Source organism: Sturnira hondurensis, unplaced genomic scaffold (genome assembly GCF_014824575.4).
Source record: "Sturnira hondurensis isolate 20B ecotype Veracruz unplaced genomic scaffold, ASM1482457v3 Scaffold0001872, whole genome shotgun sequence".
Lineage (NCBI taxonomy): Eukaryota > Metazoa > Chordata > Mammalia > Chiroptera > Phyllostomidae > Sturnira > Sturnira hondurensis.
Genome location: NW_028074503.1, coordinates 6,467,753 through 6,488,453, shown reverse-complemented (window position 1 = coordinate 6,488,453; position 20,701 = coordinate 6,467,753). Strand labels below are relative to the sequence as shown.

Here is a 20,701-nt window from a genome sequence, read left to right as displayed (position 1 = left end):
ATATTCAACACACTTCCATCAATAGTGGTGACTTGGGGGCTACAAAGGCAAAGCTATTCTCTTCCTCAGTGTCTCGGGTCCCTGGAGGAGCCTTGGGGTGTGTATCTGGGAAAATCCGTTCCTCCAGGAGATTTTGAGGCCTGCCCTGGAGAGCTGTCCCTTCCTGAACTGAGACCAATTGATGTGATTCTTCTGCGCCTTGGTTTTCTCATCAGTAAAATGAAGGTAATATGCCCAAGAACGTGTAAATATATAAAGTTTGGATATCTCCTGTTTGCATGTTTTCAGATAATCTGTCCAACACGGTACAACAGAATTGCATTTGTTGAATGTTCCGGTTAGACTCTGGAGTGTTGGGCTCTAAACAGAATCTAAAAATAGCCTTGATTAGAAGTAATCATTCTGATTACTATTCAAAGGTCACTATGACTGTTCCAGAGCATTTCGACTGTCTCTACCAAATATTTTGAAAAAGAGAATAAAAGACATAGGGTCATATGTCAGTGACTGAGCGCTGCATCGTAATGACCCATTTCTTAAGCCTTACGCATACACAGATGTGCTGCTAAGAACTTAACTCTTATTTAATCCCCACACAGTCTTTCACGATTATTCCCATTTTACAGATACAAGACTGATGCTTAATGAAATGACATAGCATGCCCCAAATCCCACAACACCTTACTAAATTAGTATTTAAACCTACATTTTTATGATTGCAACATTTTTTTCTCTTAGCTACCATGCTGAGTTTGTAAGAATATCAGAAGTGGTCAGAGAAATTATAACTGAAAGTTGTAGAGAGACCCATCTTCTCATGGGTGCACTGCCACCCTTCTGCTCTTTTACAAGCTGAATGCACAACATGTCAGGAATCTGAGTCTAAATACAACCTAACAGAGAAGGAGAGGGAAAATAGTGTAACTGAAGGAAACCGGCTCAATAGGGAACCGTAGCTTTTTCCAATTACAAATTAATTTATAAATAAGAACAGTAACTCACTCCTCTGGTGTCCTAGACCCACTCAAGAAACTTGTCTCTCTGCCTAATTAAAATAAATTGATAGCAAGTTGGATACTGTTTCCCTGAGATGGCCACATTTGTGCTGGGAAAAGGAAACATTCAGAACAAAATTACTGTGAAGGATTTTAAAATTGGACTTTGTCACTAGGGGGCACTTAGGGATATAAAATCAGCACTGTCAAAAGTACTTTCTGTTCAGAACAATTACTGACATATCTTTTCAAGGAAAGAAAAAATATCTGATTATAGACCTAAGAATTCAGTACATCCTCTCATGGACTATTTTTAGATGCCAAGTTGGTGAGAAAAAGGAGCATTGAAAGTGCGCACAGTTTTGAAATTAGAAGTCCTATCTTCCGTCTTTCACCACCGGAAGTAGAAACGTCATGTGAAGGGGAAAATAATTGAAAAAAGAAAGAACAGTGGGGAAGAAGACCTTCATCTTCCTCAGCCCCCTTCATTGCTGTCTCTCGATCTCCTTCTCACTGTCCTTGTCCTTTCATCTATTTCTAAGGTCGTTTGCTCCCGTTATTCAGTCTTTATTTTCGCTGGCCTCTCTTTTCTTTCGCTTTTCCTCCCTTATACCCAGTTTTGTTCTTCTGCTTTATTGTTCTCCTTTGTTGTTTTTTTTAGCTGTGAGATGGTGTTCTAGTTTTTGGTAAACCTGTTTTGTAGTATTTTTCCCTCCTTTTCAGATAATCATATTCTCATTTTCTTAAGAAATCAGTGAAATGCGTTTCTGGGTTCTGTTTTACCTAAACCTGGTAACAGACAATGTGTTAGAAGCCAGAAGAGAATAGTTTCTCCCAAGTACATGGGGAAAAAATAACAGTGAAAAACATTCTCACATTATAGTCTCTTACGGGACACAAACAAGCCAAAAATAAAAATGAAAACCTATTTCGTGGTATACATACAAGACTAGAACCACAGATTGAAAGTGAAAGGTATGGCCAGAAAAGCTTGTTTTTGTCCACATGACCAAGCACCCAGCTTAATTGATTTTCTTTTCCAAATTCACCACTTCCTTGGGTTGTCATGTGACTAAGCTGTAAACTATATACAGTCATGAACTGCTGTCTCTCGGGGCCATCCGATGCTCAGCAGCACCTGAGAGCAAGCCTGGGAGACCTTCCATCGTCCTACCCCTTCACATGAGGGGGAAACATCCCGCAGTGTGCTCCCTATCTGCGGAAATTACCCTGCAGTGATAATTAAGAAAATAATTGCAAATACGATTTACCAGGTCCATGCCCATCATTTCATCCTGTAAATTGAAACACTTCATCCACTGACCTAGTTTGTGAGCTTTGGGCTCACCTCCCATGAGTGGTAGATCTGGGTCTTCTTCAATAATGAGGTGATGGTCTGGGACCGGAAATCAGGAATCTGGTTCCTTGCTCCCTTGGCTCACCCTGTGGTCATGGGAAAGCCTACACATCCTCAGTGTTTCTGGTAGGAAAATGATTAGTATAATTGTTATGTTGATTGCCTTAGAGATTTGATTTCAATAAGCCACGCTTACCACCCAGCTCTGCCCTCAACCTTTAAATAAACTTTTTATTCACACAAACAATAAATGTTCCTTCAGATGCCAATTCTCACAAAATTATTATTTCAAACGTATTGGTAGGATATGTTAATTTTCCTACTTATTTAAAGCTAAATCAAATCATAAGACATCCATCTAGTTATAAAGAGGTAAGTTCATTGTAATCTCACTTTTTTGACTTAGCAAAAGATTTTTATTTTTCTACATTTTTACCATTTGACTGGTCCCCCCACCTGACATTACTCCACTGACCTAACGTCTCATTTTATAGACTAATTTATACAATCATTAATGTTGTGCAATTCCTTGACACTTCTCCTAGGAAGATAGATTTTGCTTTTGTAGTACACTGTAATATATTGCATTTCTTTTTTTTTAATTCTATTTACTTATTTTTAGAGAGGGGAGGGGAGAAAAGAGGGAGAGAGACACATCAATGTGCAAGAGATATATCAATAGGTTGCCTCTCACATGCCCCCAACTGGGGACCTGGCCCGTAACCCAGGCATGTGCCCTGACTGGGAATCAAACCAGTGATCTCTCAGTTTGCAGGCCGGCACTCAGTCCACTGAGCCACACCAGCAAGGGTATATATTGCATTGGTATATCACATACCCTTCATAGCTTTGGGGAACAGCAAGACAGTCCATGATTGCAAAGAGCTGATTTTTATAGCTGGAGCCTATGGACAGACTATCCTAATGCAGGGCACTGACAGACCAGAGTATGTGCAACCACTGGGGGAGCTAACACGTTACTCAACAGAGTAGTCATTTCACCCAGGGCTGATGCCCCCTCAGGAAGACATATAGGAAGTTTGGGAAGACAGTTAGTTAATTGTCACAGACACTGGAAGTCGCTGCCATTTAGTGGAAGGAACCAGTGCTGCTAGACATCCTTCAATGCACAGGTCAGTTCTGTCCAACAAAGAACCGACTGCAGTTACACGTGGCTTTTAAAATCCTAGTGAACATTTTTGCAGTCAGGTTTATACAATAATTCAGTGACCCTCGATCCTTACTCTATTTGAAATATAAATACAAAGAAATTGTTGCTATCTTAAGAGGCACTAAATTTACAAAAAAGTAATTACCGTGTAAAGCAAGGAAAAACTCTTTTTTATTTTGTTCACTTTAACCAAGACTTATTCCTTTGGAAATTCACATCACCAGCTGCTGATTTAGGCATTTGAAAAACTAACACTTGTCCTTATCGGGTTAGGACTATTTCTGATATATTCACTGTTCTAGGTGTAGGCTCAATCCTCTTACTATTTCCTTATGCCTTTTTGGTAGTCTTATCTAAGAACTTACATATTGAAGTTCATATCATTTTATTATAAATGATTGCTCTTCAACTCTCCTTCATTATAATTGACTTTTTAAAATACTGAGTGCATATAAATTTTTAATAGCTATGGGTTTCCTTTTGAGATAGCTGTATCAATTAGCTATCACTGCATAATAAACCAACCCAAAACTTTGTAGCTTTAAACAATCAACATTCATTTTGCTCCCAGTTCCATGGTTGGTATTTTCAGTGGGACTTCCACTTGACTATACAGATACCTTGAGAGGTCAGGTAGTGATACTGACCGGACTTTCTCACATCTCTGGGCTTCCAGTGGGACAGCTGGGCTGCCTCAGCTCTGGTTCGTGTCCCTCATCCTCCAGCCTAGTCTTGGTCACAGGCAGAGACGGGGGTCTCAGCCATGCAGGTCTAGACTCAGACCTGTCACTCTCACTTCCTCTGTATTCCATTCACCAAAACAACTCATAGGGTCTCCCAGATTCAAAGGATGGGGCAACAAACCATCATTTGGGACAAGCTGCAAAGTCACTTTAAAGGGGTATGTGGGTACAAAAAGGAGACTATTGTTTAACAACAATTGTCCACAAACATTTGTTAACAAAGAATGTTGGGTCTAATGGATAGGTTTAAGAAGTACTACTATAGTCAAAGAAGAAGCAAGGGAACGGAGGATGATCAAATTTGCACTTAAAAACATCATTTAGCAGCTTATAAAATATGGATTATATGGATTCATGCACAAAAAAAAAAAATAACAAGACTATTGCAGTCTCCTAAGAGAGGAATGGATTTAAAATACAGTAAGACTGATGCAAAGTTCTGGGTAGGGTTCCGAAGTGTGTGTGCTGTGGGGAGAATGGGAACTGAAAGCTCACCTACATTGTTTCCCAAGCTGTGGGCCCTGGCTCAGGGCTGAATTAGCTCAAAAGAAGGGGCATCTCTTTCTCATTCATCCATCCAAATTGTGTGCCTTTACTTTGTCAGCTCCCCCCGGAGGGAGGGTTGTGGGGGCGGGGGGGACACTTTTCTAAAAATGCCTTTCCCGGGAGCAGCATTTTGTTACTAGCACAAGGCTCTTTATGTACTTGGCCTTGAGTCCAGAGACTGTGTTGCTCTCATGATCCCAGTTTTTGTTCACACTTTTCCTTCTGCTTAGAATAACCTTTCCCCCTCACTTGCCTGGCAAAAGTCTTTTTGTCTTTCAAGCATAAAGCTAGGACTACCTGTTCCATGGGTGTTTCTGATCCCATGCCGTCCTCCATGTTGCTGGAAGGGCATGCCACAATCTCCTAGCGTTGATGTTTTCCCAGTGCAAAGTTCCATTGTAAGTAGATCTTATCTGAAATGGGAACCTGAATTATACAGTTCAGTCCTCAAAGCTGCAACGATCCCTGCCACCCCCTGCCATGCACGTGGAGGTCTCTGAGGAAGGGTGTACACAGCAAAAACAATAAGAAAAGGCACACTTTTTTAAATTTTTATAATGCTTTTCCCTGAAGCACCATAAAGTTATGCAAGACAAAGTTAGAGGCAGGTTAATTGGCTTCCATTCCAATCAAGCCATATGTAAATACATCCCATCTAGTTCCATATCCAAATCTCAGTTTGTTTTAACACTTTGAGAGTAAAAAGAAAGCAAGAAAAATTTTTTTTGCAAAACAAACTACCTTTACCTCTTTTGCTAATGCTCCATCCAAGTAACAACCTTGGACTTGATGCCTCATCACATTCCTCCACTGTGGGAAGCAGGAGCACGGAGGGTGCAGCCTCTTCCCCAGGGGGATGGAGTTCTTCCCCCCTTCTCCTCTTATTCTGCCAAGATTGATATCCAGTCACGGTATCAGTCAGGCTATTTATTATTCCCTTCAGAGAAGATCCACGGATTCCTGCAAACCCCGGCCATTCTTTCCCCGATCACTACCTTAAAGCATGCCACCGCTCTTACAAACCCAACTAGGAGACAAACGGATGCATACAACACATACGCACGCCAGTCTTTTTAACCTGACCATCTAAAAATTTTAATCTTCTCTAAATCCTATAATCCTTTAGTCATATAAAAAATTATAAACCAGGAAAAATAAGATATATAACACACATGACAGAAAGAGGGTTCATATTCTTAATAGAGCTCTTACAAATCAATGACAATTAAAGACAAACTTCCTAATACAACGAGCAAAGGATGAAGGAAGAGGCAATAAAAAATGTTGTTTACTATCAATCAAAGAAATTCTGGTATATGAAATAGGTTGTATTAAATGTTGACACCCAATTTTATATAACAACAAATATTGTTCCATTATGTATATAAAGTATAAGTTATAGCAATATGTAGTGTATATAAAGTACATGTGTAAACTATAATAATCTCACAGTGATTTATGCTGTTATTGCTATTTTGGCAATCACTTAAGTTAATCACTCAACTAAGTTTGATGTGTGTGTGTGTTATTTGTCACATATAAAACATTTGTCTACTATATTTGTCGACTTCCTTCCACTGGATTACAGTGAGTGCTCAGATTTATTCACAGTATCCGACACAGTATCTGGCACCAATGAGGCATTCAATAAATGTCGGTTAAATGAATAGATTCTGGTGAATTCTGATTATTACTCTGTTTATTCTTATCTTTTGAAAAGAGGAAAACATTTTACCAAGTTAGGTGCACTTTTAAATTGTAAATCTCTCAGTGTATTTCCTCTGTTTAGAAGTCTCAGCCTCTGGGGGAAGGTGGCAGACAAGCTGGAAGCTTGGCATTTAAACTGATATCTCATGTGCCCTAAAAGACACATATATTCCAATAATATAAATTAATTCATTTTCCCAAAATTTAAATCAAAATTATGTCCTTCAAAATTTTTTGAGAATGTAGAAGAGAAGCTCATTATTTCAGGGCATCTCTTTTATCTAAAATAGTGGCTCTTCAGAACGTACTCTCTGGAGTTCTGAGTCCCCAGAGCCCTCTCCGTACTGAGGAGGTACTCTCTGCGTACTACACTTCCTATTTCAACCAGAGCGATTTTACTTTTATTCACGGTACACATTGGGCTTCCACTTGAAAGTAATCCACTTGTCACGACACACACCCATCGTCATCTCCTATGTTACCTGTTTGTCATCCCATTCTTTCTTTAAAGATCCAAATTATAAATCTACTCCCTCTGCAACGTTCTGCCAGTTCCCCTAGTGGATGTGTTGCTTCAATCCTTGCTTTCTTGCACTATCTGTTCACAAGTCTCTGTGTCCTTTAGAGCAGTGATCGCCAAAGAGGTTGCTCAAACCTCAAGGGATATGCAACGTACTATATTAAGGAAGACTATTGTGTGCACTTTTATCTTTTCAGTGATTTCTTTGGGGATGAAGTAAATTTTATGAGATCAAAATCCTCTCCCACTATGACAGAACAGATAGAACCAATAAATGGCAGGGAGAGCTCAGTGATGCACCTAGGAAAAGGTTGTAGGAATGCTTCTCTGGGCCATGTGCCCGAGGGTAGGATTTCTTTGTTTCTCTATCTTCCCATCAAAAATCACTTGCCCAATCAATTAATTTTGAAAGACCCGATAAGTGATTTTGAATTTTCTGTGTTTGGGTTCCCTGAGAGCAAACACCTGGCCTGAAATTTTGAAAAGTCCCTTCAGAAGTGAACACCTCTGCCCCCAAACTCATCTTGTTTTCTTCTTGAAAGACTCCTCCATGACTCAGGTTTCTTTCTTGCTGAAGTTGCTGAAGCCCCAGTGTGCCCAGCAACTCCATAGTTTAATGTGGAAACTAAGAGCATAGCAGATGCGGTTAGACAATTTAGAGGTCTGCAGTGAATCTGGAGAACATCATTAGCTGTATACACAACCTTGGAAATGGCAGTGAGAGTGAGCTCGAAGGAAATGGGAGAGAGTGTTCTCTCTCAACATCCAAGTATTCAACTGAATTATTGGTATGTATTTTGAATTTTTATTTTAATTGTGTCAATGGACTTCTCTAAATATTTAGATAACCATAATTATACTACTACTAACTCTGTGATATTTTATAAATTATGATACTTATAAAATCCCAGAAAGTGAAGTAAATTATATCTGCTTGATTACAATGTAGGAAGTTAGAGAGAAAACTATCATTTTCTCAACATATAGAAAATTATATAGTATAATAAAATCCTTGTACTTCTCTAACTTTTATGTTTTATTTCTATGAATTTAAATTTTTTGTTCTGTTTAAAGTAAAAATAAATACTGAATTTGATCTTATCAAACATTTAATTACTTTTGGAAGTGTATTATATGAGACCCAGGAAAGTCCATTTCAATGATATGGACTTCAAATCTAATATCATGCTTGGAACACAATTTTTGAGAGCACCCTGTGTCAGTGGTGATATTTACTTTGGAAAATGAATTATTGTGTTATGGGCTAAATCCTCCCAAAATTGATTTTGAAAATCCAGAGTGTAACATTTTGAATACTACAGTTTAACATGAATTGAACAAGTGAATGGTATTTTTCATTTTGAAAAAAAGTAATAAAATACTTTCCATAAATTGTTATACTCATATTTATTACCTGCTTTTGTGGCTCTGAGCCATAAATCGATGGCTATATCTGAAGTGTAAGCAAATAGTCTTCTGCACAAATGTGGTATAAGCATTTTCGAAGCTTGTTGCACAATCTCATTATTATGATCAGTTATTGCTTTTCTTCCCAAGAGAAGGGTTGTCCATCCTAATTTAGTAATGAAGAACTGATTTTTATTATGTTCTCCCAAGTGAAAAGTAGCTCCAATTCTTTCAAATAAAATGATAGCCAGAATGACTTATGGTGGGAGTGGGAGTAGGGAATGGCTAGAACTTACAGCTACTCGAAGAAAAACCCATCAGCACTGTGGGCAGTGCAGCCACTAACCCCTTAGGGAAAGAGCCTGACCTGAAAGGTCCTTTCCCCATACATTCCTACATGATAATCAGAGATTTCCAGCATTTATAGGGAATTTGCCCATTTAATATGAATGAAAAAGAGTAAGACATGATGGTTTCTTTGGATTTTTTATACTTTCATTTCCCTTTTTCCATCTTTTACTTTTTGTTTTCCTGTCTACTCATTAGTTATCAAATATTCTTTAAATAACTGTTTTGTGTCTAACCCAGCACCAGATCCTGAGGTTACAGAAAGAGGGTATTTATTCTCTCAGACAGGTGTGCAAAACAGTAAGTGAGACTCAAGGCGACAGGTGTCACAATGAAGATATGTGTGGACTGTCATGAGGCTGCAATAGAGAGAGAGGTGGGCTACACTTTGGAGCATCCAGGAAGGCTTCGTGGAGATCGCTCTAATGCTACATCTTGAAAGATGAGAAGCCAACCTTCAGCTTGGACTCAGGTTGCACCCTTAAGAAACAACTGGCTATGATTGCTGCTGCTGCTCCTGTTGCTGCTGCTGATAGAATTAAAAACTTTCAGGGCTTCTGCTCAAGACAGCTGTGTAGGTAAATGCAGTACCAGGAACCTCCCACAACCACATCAAAATTAAAACTAAACTACAAAACAACCATCTTTCAGAACTACCTGAAATCCAGCTGAACAGAAAGTCAGCTGGACTCATCCCTAGTCCTACAACTAAGGATATAAAAAAGAAGCCACATTGAAACTGGCAGGAGGGGCAGAGATTCAGAACAGGCTGATCCCATAGCCATGTGTGGTAGATAAAAATTGGAAGGAATATCTTGGCTTCGGAGATCCCCTCTGAGGAATGAGAGGCCCCAGCTCCACACCACACTCCCCAGACCATGGCTCCAATGCAAGGAAGAGAAATCTCCCTAACTTCTGGCTATAAAAATCAATAGGTTTGTGGCTAAGGGAGGGGAAGGGCTTCTGGAGTCCCAGCAGTTTCTCTTAAAGGGCCCACTCACAGATTTACTTGGACTCACTTCCTCTGAGTGCCAGCTCTGGGGCAACAGCTCAAAAAGCACCAAGAACAGTTGGAAGGAACTGACCTATCTGGCATCAGGAGGAGAACTAGAGGGGCAGCTTTCTCCCAGACAGAAGTGCTTACAGAGGCTATTGTTCCTTTCTGAGCTCTCCCCCATAAAGCTGGAAAGTAGTTGCCATGTTTGAGTCTGCCCCACCATGGTAATTTCCTGAACCCCTGCCCCACCAACTTTCCCACCCACACAGCTGTTTTCAGTGGCTTTCCCATACAAATAGCCTATCTTGGTTTATGCTTCAGACTTTCCTAAAATCTCTCAAACAAGCAACATCTGGATTTGACATGCCCCATGCCTCTCAGTGGCCCCAGCCCTGGCACTAGCAGCAGCCAGCCTTAGTTGGCAGGTAGGCCTCTCCTGGGTACCTCCAAGCCCAGCACAATCATTGGCCATCTGCAGATCACTTTGTAGCTCATATTGGATGGCCTCAGGCAGGACACAAATGGTGGTTGACCTTTGCCTACACCAACTGGGAAACCCCAGAGCCAGTGCACCTGGTGGACAGCTTCACACCACTTTGAAGCCCCACCCAACCATTTCCATAAGTTACATACTCAAAGGGAAGACTCATCAGGCACCAGAGCCCCACTGAAGTAAGTCCTGCTATGTAGGGTGGGGCCCTGCACAACCAAATTTCCATGGTAGTGACAGCCAGTCCTTTCAGTCATCTACCTGGGGAAAAATCACTCATGTTGATGTGCCAACACAATCAAAGCTCAGCTACAACAGGAGGGTATACACAGCCCACATTGGGAATGGGTTGGGGGTCACCTGGAGAGCCCAACTTGGGTGATCATGGAGGCTATGTCACTGGACCCTACAGGATACCTACAACATTAGGCTACTCTACCAAACCCAGGAAACAGAGAAGTTCTACCTAATACATAGAAACAAACACAGGGAGGCTGCCAAAATGAGGAGACAAAGAAACATGCCATAAATGAAAGAAAAGAACAAAACTCCAGAAAAAGAACTAAACAAAATGGAGACAAGCAATCTACTAGACACAGAGTTCAAAACACTGATTATGAAAATGCTAAATGAACTGAGGGGGAGAGTAGATGAACTTACAACTTCAACATCATAAAAAATTAAAACCATAAAAAAAGAATCAGAAATAAAGGATATACTGAAATAAAGAATAATTTAAAGAATAAATAAAGAATCAATTGTAGAGTAAGTGGAGCTGAAAATCAAAACAATGATTTGGAATATAATAAAGCAAAAAAAATCAGAACAGCAAAAAGAAAAAAAAAACCAACTTAATGAGAATACAAGTACACCAACATTCACACCATGGAAGGAGATGATGATGTTGGAAGGAGAGGGAAGTGAGCAAGAAATTGAAAAGCTATATGAAAAATAATGGCAAAAAATTTCTCTAACCTGGTGAAGGAAATAGATATACAAGTCAAGGAAGCTCAGGGAGTCCCAAACAAGATGCACCCAAGAGGCCCACAACAAGATATATCATAATTAAAATACAAAAAGTTAAAGACAAAGAAAGAATCTTAAAAGCAGCAAGAGAAAAGCAGTTACCTACATGAGAGCTCCCATTAGACTGTTGATTTCTCCACACAAATTTTGTAGGCCAGAAAGAAATGGCAAGAAATATTCAAAGTGATGAAAAGCAAGTACCTAGAACCAAGATTGCTCTACCCAGGAAAGCTATCATATAAAGAGCTTCCCACACAAAAAAAAAGCTGGAAGATTTCACCTCCACCAAACCAGTGTGTTAAAGGGTCAATACAATAAATGTTAAAGGGTCTTCTTAAAGAAGAAGCTAGAGAAGAGGGAGAGGGAGGGGGAGGAGAAAAAGAAGGAGGAGAAGGAGAAGAAGAAGAGGAAGAACAAAAACAAGGAGAAGAAGAAGAACAACAACAAAAAACAAGAAGAAGAACAACAAGAAATAAAGATAAAAATAGGAACAATAAAATGGCAAAAAACACAATCAATTAGCAATTGAATCTAAAGAACAAAATAAGTGAACAAGCAGGACAGAAGCAGACTCACAGATACAGAAAACATTTTGGTGGTTGCCAGATAAGATGGAGGTTGAAGGGTTGTGTAAAAAAAGTGAGGGGACTAAGAGGTACAAGTTGGTACTAACAGAATAGTCATGTAAACTATAGCTGGGAAATATAGTCGGTAACATTCTAATAATTATGTTTGGTGTCATATGCATTCAAGAGTTATCAAGATGATCACTTAGTAATTTATATCATGTCTAATCACTGGATGGTATGCCTGAAACTAATATAATATTGTATGTTAACTATAATTGAAAAATAAACAATGATTGTAAAAAGAAACTTCAAAATAGGCAGCCATGTAGGAAATTTAAAAACAAATAGTATTTTTTTCATAAAATACTAATTTCATAAATTGACAGTATAGTCAGTTATATGGAACCACAGGTTTTATGGGGAAAATGGTAGGATATGTGTATACTGGGCCTTTCCAGGCCTTTAACAGAGGCCTGTGGCACCAACTGGTGTTGGGCCTTGTTTCCTAGGCCAAATGTTAGTGACAATGAAGTTGTCGTGTGCTAATATAAAGGAAAAGTAATTAACAGTTAGAGATTAATTTTGCATGATATTGTGTGGCTAGATTACTAGAATGGCCAGCAGGCTACAATAAGATAACCATCATAACCTTTTTTGCATAAAAAGTTTCCAACTCACTTTGCAGAGACTTTCCTGTGGAATCATAGCTATACTCTAATGACGTAAGCCAATGGCACAATCCTCTACAGACAACTTGGCTAGAAATCTCCCATTGTGTGGGAAGATGTCTCTATTATATAGTGGTTCCTCCTCTAATTCTAGGCCACGTATCTAGTTAAATGAGATTTTGTAATAATAAGTAACTGAACCGTCCAAGCTGGTTTAGAAGATGGATCCCATTATAACTGTCATGCCTTGTAATAGATAATATTGGAACATGTTTGTTTTATAGCTAAAGATTATACTACTAATAATAGTACTTTCTCTACTTGTTTTTTTTCTTTTTTAATGGCCATGTCCTGGAAAACAACTTATTTTAAGAAAATCCCTTCTGCTTTTGTGCAGAGTTGCTAAAATTTATTGAACAATGGGGTGGTATTGTCCTTAAGACTCTACAATCCTGTCACTAAGGTTTCCTATTGTTTTCTTTTCAAGGTGAAAAAGTGAAGCTCACAAAATTAAACAACTTGCCTACTTTGCCAGCAAGTAGTAAAGCAAACTTTTAATGCCAATGGTCAGAATTCAAGACTCATGCCATGACTCATTATGCTAAGATGTTTAAAATACTTCTGAAAAATATTGTATATTTTTCTGTCAGTTGTAGAAAAATTGTTTAAAGATGCGAAGGATTATTGTTGGTAACAGAAAAATCTGACCTAAATCAACTAACTTTTTACTGATTTTTTTCTGGTAAATAGCATAAAATTAAACTTAAGAGATTAGGCATAGTTTATACAAAGATCTATGCAGAAAGTATCCAGCCATGTAATATGAAAAATTGAGATATTTATTTAGAAGATACAAGAAACATTGTACATAGGACAATGATGCCTCAGTCTCCTTCAAAGTAGGCACCTGGGGACCTCACACAGTTCTCCCAATCACCATCAGCTGCCCTGTCATATTTTTCTGAATCTCATTGACAGTCTGAAATCTTTTCTCTTTCAAAGGTGATTTTAGTTTTGGGAAAAGCCAAAAGTTGCAGGATGCCAAATCTGGGCTGTAGGGGGCTTAGCGTCACCTGGGTGATTTGATGTTTCACAAAAAAAACTCTGCATGAGGCATGATACATGAGCAGGCACATTGTTATGATGAAGCTGCTAATCACCAGTGGCCCATAGCTGCAGCCTTCTGAATCATCCAAATAGTTCAAGCTTAACACAAAATTTGATGCATATTTATTGTTCTATTTGCTCAGTCATTTTGGATGTATTGGCCATACAGTACACATGCTCACTCAAAGGCATCCACCATCCCCACTGACTAGTACAGTGAAGTCACCATTGTTCACACATGCACATTCCAGTCCACTCTCCTTGGCTGCCAGGTTACACTGATGTTGTACAAACCATTCTCTTTATATTAACAATGGCTAGACTTTTTCCAGAATTAGGATATACATGTGTGTATACATATACATATATGTATACATATACCTATTCACACACATACACACATATATATATACGCACATATATGTAATTTAGCCACATTAAAGGAGAAAATCCTGCCATTGTGCCAACTGGGACACATGGTTGGACCTCGAGGGCATTATTCTAAATGACATAAGCCAGACATAGAAATACAAATACTATATGATCTCACTCATATATGGATCCAAAAAAAAAAAAGAAAAAAAAAACCTAATAGAAAAAGAGACCAAATTTGTGGTTACCAGAGGTGGTGAGAGAGGAGGGGGGATGGAGAATTCAATGAAGGTGGTCAAAAAGGTGCAAACGTCCAGTTATAAAACAAGTAAGTACCAGAGGTGTAACACACAACCCGGTGACTATAGTTAACACTGCTGTATGGTACATATGGAGTTAAGAGTTCTCATCTCATACACATACATACAATATCTGACAACAAATTGAATAGACAGCCATGCATTCACACATTACACACTCACACATACACTGTAAAAGAACAGACCATGGCACAGAAACCCAAGGCAGTCTTTTAACTTGAGTATGAACTCAAATTAATACCTTGGAGCCTGTCTAGGAAATGACTGAACTGCTCAGGGCAGCAATTCTCCCTCCTCCCTCTCCCCCTCTCTAGCCCATGAAGTTTGGTGTTGGCCTATGCAGAATTACTGCTGCCATAACTGTTGACCAATAATTGTAACAGCACTGATGAAGAACAGATCTTTTCTGTTTCACTTCCTGTCTCTAGAATCCTCCAGTAAACATATGTTATTGGCTAAGAACTATGTTTACAAAGTATAAGTAAAAAGATCATGAGCACAAAGTATGAGGGTAGAAGAAATGTGCAATGAAGTTTCTCTTAGAGCTTCCCCCAGGCCTGCCCCCAGCACCCTGCAGGGACAGAGCAGGCTGGTGAGCACTAAGGATGTGGTGGTTGGTGCACAGAGCGTGGTGGGACTCAGAGGCCAGGTCAGACCCAGTCCTTAATGAGACAATGAGTGAGTGGTGCTTAGGGAATACAGCTCAATCCCCAGGTGGACAATGCACATTAACTCTATAATTTCTCATTTTGAAAACAAGATCTTTAGTAAAATCTAGATTTTTTGTTCTCTTAAAAGGGAAACAAATTTAAACTGAAGTAAAGAAAAACCCAACCTAAAGTAAATAATTGTAGAACTATAATGAAAAACAATTAAGATACATGCTAAACCATTGTCAATTAATAATAGCAAGACAGAGCAAAGCAGCTCTCATTCGGGTTCCTAGTTGTGTTAACAACTGTGACATGGTGACCTATGGACATAGACAATTGTGTGGGGACTGACTGGGTTGGGGGCATGGAGTGTGGAGGAGGGCAAAGGGGAAAAATTGGGACAACTGTAAGAGAATGACAATGAAAAAGGGAGGGAGGGAGGAGGGAAGGGAGGGAGGAAGGAAGGAAGGAAGGAAGGAAGGAAGGAAGGAAGGAAGGAAGGAAGGAAGGAAGGAAAGTGTTAACAAAATTAAAGAACCAGCCACAGTCTGGTAGACGATATTTGCAGTACACATGACTGAAGAAGAATTTTGTAGTCTCATATATTCAAAAATAATAATAACATTTAAACCAGCAGGTAAGCCCTGGCCACCATGACTCATTTGCTTGGTCATCTGTCATTCCTAAAGTGACAGGTCACTGGTTCAGTTCCTGTTCATAGCACATGTCTGGGTTGCAGGCCAGATCCCTATTTCGGGTGCATGCAAGAGGTAACCACTTGATGTTTCTCTTACACATCGATGTTTCTCTCCCTCTTTTTCTCCCTCCCTTCCCTCTTTCTAAAAATTTTTTTTTAAATCTTTGTTAAACAACCAAGAGGTAAAAGATAAACTGCCCATTAGAAAACAATGAGCAAAAGGATATGAAGAGTCAACTCGCAGAAGAAAATCCCAGATAGCCAATTAGCAGAGAGTCAAATGTTCACCCTCACCACTAATTAGGAAAATCCAAATGCAATAAAAACAACAATGAGCTATTCCCTGAAGGGATCAGGACGTATTTTCATACCATTGTTGGAGCCAAACTGTTACAGGTGCAGTCTGTGTGCCCTGGTGATCAGATGGTACAAAGGGCTCGATCAAATGGCGAGGGCGGTCTTATCACAGTTTTCTCCACAGCATAATGCAAGCGCCAACCTATGTGAGTTCTCTGGTGTTCTGTGAGGTATGCTTTACGGCAGAAGGATTTCCCACATTCTTGACATTTGAGGGGTCTCCTGTGTCGATTCGCTGATGTTCAGCGAGATGTACTTTCACATAAAAGGCATTTCCAAATTCACTGCAAAAAAATTAACATCTACTCATTCTAGATTTTTAATCTGAATTTAAAGAAATTCATGAAAATCATCTGAAATAGATTTTTAAAACACTTGCTAATTTTGCAAGTATCTGTGAGCTATAGGCTGAACTGGTGTTACTTATCTATTACTATTTATTGAATGTTCAGCAGATGAAAACAACAGGCATTTATTGTTTCTGTTTCTGTGGGCCTAGAATCCAGAGGCTGCTTAGCTAGACTTTGAACTTGGAATTTCCCACAAGGCTATAGTCATCGTAAGGCTTGCTATTTCCAAGCTCTGTCCCATGGGCCTCTCCGCAGGACTTCCTCGTGATATGGCAACTAGTGTATCACCACTTCTTCCAAAAGTGAGCCATCTGAGAGAGTGCTCAAGCTGGAAGCCACAGTCTTTTTTATAACTTAAAATTAAAAGAGTTATCCCAGCATGTCTATGTACTGTGTGTTAGAAGGGAATCAATAAATCTAGCCCATACTCAAGGGGAGAGAATTGCACAAGGACATGAACCCAAGGAGGCAGTGATCTTTGAAAGCCATGTTAGAGGCAGCGTAATGAAGCTGTGTATAGCAAAAAACAGGAGAGAAAAGGGATTCAGAAAATTCTCTCTCTCTCTCTCTCTCTCTCTCTCTCTCAGGCTCAGAGAGAGAGACAAAAACAGTAAACATTTGGCTGATTACAGCGGTTATAAATTAGAATACTTCTGTACTCAGAAGAATTGCAGCTAAAAATCCAAAAACTTTCTAGCGTTATTTTTGTTGTTTTGTTTTTAGTAAGCAGGGTGTTTTTAATTACTTCTAAAAGGTTATTTACATTATTTAAAAAGATATGTTAACATATACGTTTTTCCTGAAGATTAGTGTTATGGACTGAATCCCCTTACCCTGCCCCTGCCAAAATTCATGTTGAAGTCTTAATAGCCAGCACATTAGAATGTGGCCATATTGAAAGATAGGGTCTTTAAAGAGGTGATTAAGTTAAAATGAGGTCCTACAGGTGGGCGTTAATTCACCCTGACTGGTGCCTTAGAAGAAGAGGAAATTTCTACTCAGAGACACCGGATACACATGGACGTAGGAGAAAGACCATGTGAAGACTGAGGGAGATGAGGACGGTGCACCACCTGGAAGAGAGGCCTCTGAATGAGACCAACTCTACCAGCACCGTGGTCCCAGACGTCTGCCTCCAGAACTGGGAAGAGCCTTTCTGTTGCGGAAGCCGCTCATTCTGGGGTGCTCTGTTCGGACAGCCGGAGCAGACTCGTACGACAGGTGCTTTACCACCAAAATCTCTCTGTGCATTCGCATTTCACAGTTCCTCACTGGCCTGGGATGGAACGAAGTACAGGTTCTATTTTATCTTGTTTGACTTTCCTCTAGGTGTAGTTCTTAACCGTATATTTTTAGAATTGTTTGTGATTTTTCAAACACGGTTAAATTAAATGTAATCGTACTCTTTCTTCAGTCTTTCTCCTTTTACTCATTCATCATACGGGGTCCTCGTCTGTCTTTGCCTCCTCCTCACTAGTATTGAGCTGCCTTTGCGGTGGTTTGGTAGCAATACCTGTGACTTGATAGCAGTCTTGGCACGGTGGCGATAGCATAAAAATTCAGAGATGAGGAACATTTCTTGGATTCTGTTGTTATTTCTCATGGGACAGCTGTTGGCACAAGTATACCATTCAATATCCACCTTCATTCTGGCCCTACAGTTCTGACTTTTCCCAAGATGATAAAATGTAATGTTTATATTCTCTTTAAGTTGTATGATTTTCCTGTTTCATGGGAGGGGCACATGCTCGGCGTGGTCAGTACTGATTGCCAAGGAGTTTTCCAAAGTGGTGATACAAATTACACTCCTCCACTCGTGTGTGTGTGTGTGTGTGTGTGTGTGTGTGTATGTGTGTGTGTGTGAGTTCCCTCTGTGCGGTGCTCCTCTCAACACTTGACACTGTTTGCTGGTTTATTTTAGCTCTGCTGGTGAGTGTGGAGAGTACAGAAATCTCATTTCTCTGATGACTAATGATATTGAGTAGCTTTTCATGTTTTGGTTATTTGGTCATCCTCTTTTATGAGGTAACTTTTCAAGTTCTTTCCCATTTTTCTGTGGTTGACTTTATGTTCTTGATTCCGAGGAGTTCTTTATATATTCTTTCTTCAGATATACACATTGTATGTATCCTTGTTAGTGTATTTTCTTTTTGCTCTGTTAATAGTATCTTTGAAAAATTAGAAATTTAATTTTAATGCAGCCAAATTTATCAGACTTTTTCTTTCATGGGTCCTTACTTTATGCCTTCTTTAAGAAAGCATTGCTTACTCCAAGTTCATAAAAATGTTACACAATGTTTTTTTCTAAAAACTTTTCTATTTAGCATGTTCATGTAGTTCTACAATCCACCTGAAATTAATTTTTATTTGTGATGTGAAGTAGGGGTGAAGATAAGAGTAACCAATTGCCACAGCATAATTAATTGAAAAAGCCATCCTTTCTCAGCTAGTACTTTTAGAGTATTGATTATGCTGTAGGCACTGTTCCGGTTGGTAATTCATTTTATCCTTTCAAAATCACAATACGTGTTTCCTTGTTTTGTAAGTGAGGGAAGTTACAATTAGATGAGTTAAATTAATTTCCCGAGTGTTCATGGCTAGTAAGGTGTGGATCTGTGTTTTCAGCTCAGGTCTTTTGATTCAAAGCCTTGCTTAAGGTCATGAAAAGTCAGTGTCATCATAATTGATAGTTTTATTTTCTTAGTGAAAACCCAAATAGTAAAGAGGTTGGAAACCACTGGGACTGTGAAGGCGAAGGAGGATTAGCCATAGAAAAGAACAGGACCTTGAGTGGTATCTTGCATACGGCAGGACTTGGTAACAATTCACTGAATTGCAAAAGGCTTCACTTTGGAGTAACTACAAAGCTTTATTCTTTATATGTCCAGGGGGCAAATGTGATTTTTATTTATAAAACTGTGGGGGTGACTTTGCCCTCAAGTTCCCCCATCTGCCACGGATGAAAGTAAACACTACCAAAACATGATCTGCTTGGGGAGGAGAGGTGGCCAGTTTCTCAGAGGAAAAAGGCCAGGAGCCCCTTCCTCCAAGGTTTTATTGGGTTGTAATACACAGGAATACAGGTGGCAAGAATCAAACAGTAGATAACATTTCAAAGAAATCTGAGGGCTTAGTCTGAGTGAGACTAAGTCCTCCTTAGTCTGTAAGGAAAGGAGGTTAGAGAAACTTTGGGAGACATGCTCATTTTCTGCTCAGACCCTTAACACATGAATGAAAGCATTCTAAGCAAAGCAGGTTTCACAGGACTTTTAGGAATTCTATCTTATGCCAGATTTACCACGGATACTGCTTTAGCCAGCAAAGGGATGCACTGCCTTCCCCATCACAGGTTTTCAGGCTTAAGTGGATTAGAGCCAGGAAGCGCTTTTCCCAGAGGACATGGGGGCTTGGACTATGTCAGAATAGCCGGGGGTGGGGGGGGCAACGGTCCATTGCCCTCTCTTTGTCGCAGCCCCCCAAGTCCTTCCATGATGGCCTCCCAAGTGATTGAGCCTGGCTTAGGTTGCCTCTCACTGTGAGGAGTCTTACCCATCAAGGACTAGCCAACCATGCTTTTGGGGGCAGGGGAGTAAGCTAAGGCAGCATTTGCTACCAGAGACAAGCTTTTGTCTCTTCGTGGCTTGCATTCCGGATGTCTCTCACTCATCCTTGACCATGGGAGGTAGTTACAATTCCTGAAACCAGGCAGAGCAATCCCTAACACAAAACCTTTTGCAATCTTTCTTACCTAATTGTCTACGACAGTGGTTTTTAAAGGGTGGTTCCCCAGTCCAATAACATCAACATCACTGGGAACTAGTTAGAAATAGATTCTTGAGCCTTACCCATGAACTACTAAATGAGAAATTCTGGATGTAGAACCCAGAAAGCTAGTTTTAGCAGTTTGTAAATTCATGTACAATACACTTCAAACACAGCACTCTAGGGCCGAACTTCCTCCATCTCTACCACAGAGGGTTCTTTTAACTTGCCACGCTTGGTCATATCTCTGGGTGAATGCTCATTAACAGTGCCTCTGCCTGGATTCCCAGCACCATTCTTCATCAGGCTACTCTCATCTCAGGGTTAGCTCCTCCCTCTTCTTACACACATGCACATGCACACACAGGGGTCTAGATTCAGTCCCCACACCACTGCTTGTCACACTGCTTTGTACTTGTCTGCTTGTTTCTGTCTGCTAGTAGACCATGAGGAGCTTAATGCAAGGGCCTTTGGGTTCCTAGAGCATGGCATATTCTGTGTTTAAAACAATTTTTTGAGTAAAGAAGTTGTATCACACT

The 20,701-nt window shown here is 39.7% G+C and overlaps 1 protein-coding gene and 1 long non-coding RNA gene across 2 annotated transcripts in view; one reads left to right on the top strand and one right to left on the bottom strand.

The window, feature by feature from the left end:
• Nucleotides 1-20,701, bottom strand: part of LOC118977410 (uncharacterized) — a 144,058-nt gene that overhangs the window by 17,761 nt on the left and 105,596 nt on the right. The gene's annotated exons all lie outside the window — the stretch shown is intronic.
• The window catches only part of CHST9 (carbohydrate sulfotransferase 9), a 237,209-nt gene that overhangs the window by 150,857 nt on the left and 65,651 nt on the right, over nt 1-20,701 (top strand). The window lies entirely within an intron of this gene.